Here is a 1,186-nt window from a genome sequence, read left to right on the forward strand (position 1 = left end):
AGAATGTATTAACATAACCCCGAAGCAAAGGTAGTAATAAAAAATTGAATAAGTGGACACGATGAAAGATAAACATGCCACTAGCGCCTACGACCACGAAGTAGGAGAACACCAAGAGTACGCGATAGCTGGGAGCTGGTGGGACCCTCACACTAACGCCCTTTGGATGCGGTGCACGCCGGAGGGTAGAGGACATGGAACGCGGTGGTCATGGTGAGGATTTACATGCCGATGAAGGAGCGATAGTAGTGTAGCGGCCAAGGTAGGTGTCGCTGACATAGGCGCCAAATACGATGGCGAGAGGGTGCTGGTGCCAGAGAACACGTTGAGGAGCGTGGCGGCGTTGACGTTCGGCATGTGGTACACTATCGTCTTTTTTTTCATTAGGTACAATATATAGCATTGTTGGACAAAGTCGCAATCGTCTTAAGCTTCTCGTACGTCTCGTTTCCTGGGATAACAAGTCAATATTCGCTTAGTTTCCCTAGTCTAAAATTAAATCCGAAGAAACTAACAGCGTTAATATTTTATGATTTCAGTTGCCACTTGCTGACACATGTCGAGGATGAATGGAACTGAAATGGGAACATATCAGCGCCTGTAGCTCAGTGGATAGAGCGTCCGTTTCCTAAGCGGAAGGCCGTAGGTTCGACCCCTACCTGGCGCGTTTTGTTTTATTTAAGCTAATTATTTTCTGCCAAAGCTTTTCTAGTACAAATTAATGAATTGTTCTAGGTGGGAAAAGCACGTTGGAGTACCATACAAAAAGTGTAATTTGCCCCAAAAAAACAAAGAATGGAAGAAAAACTGTGGGGATAGTGACATGTCCTAGGAGAGTGGCATTTTGGGACCTGGTTGCTCCAACGTTGAATTTAGATGTTCAGAAACTTTAGAAAAATACTCCACATATATTAAACTAGCAAGATGCGTTGCACGGAACATCAAGATGCATTTGTATGAGTAGTTTATCTTTTGGGAGAAGAGGAGTGCGGGTAAATTTTCATAGTTTCCTTCCTATCCGTTAGATATAGATCGAACGGTCTATATTGCAGGATGGCAGGCACACCATCATCACCAACTCTGCTTTTTATAAGAGTATAGCAAGATGCCCGTGCATTGCACGGAACATCAAGATGCATTTTTTTACAAAACACATGTTTTTATTTACCCATGCAGGAGTAACCCC

The 1,186-nt window shown here is 43.7% G+C and overlaps 1 non-coding gene across 1 annotated transcript; it reads left to right on the forward strand.

Moving 5' to 3' along the window:
• The first annotated feature begins 594 nt into the window (after positions 1-594).
• Positions 595-667, forward strand: TRNAR-CCU (transfer RNA arginine (anticodon CCU)). The gene has a single exon. It is a non-coding gene; the product is annotated as a tRNA-Arg (tRNA).
• Positions 668-1,186: the final 519 nt, after the last annotated feature.

The sequence above is a fragment of the Aegilops tauschii genome, chromosome 5 (genome assembly GCF_002575655.3).
Source record: "Aegilops tauschii subsp. strangulata cultivar AL8/78 chromosome 5, Aet v6.0, whole genome shotgun sequence".
In the NCBI taxonomy this organism is placed as follows: Eukaryota; Viridiplantae; Streptophyta; class Magnoliopsida; order Poales; family Poaceae; genus Aegilops; species Aegilops tauschii.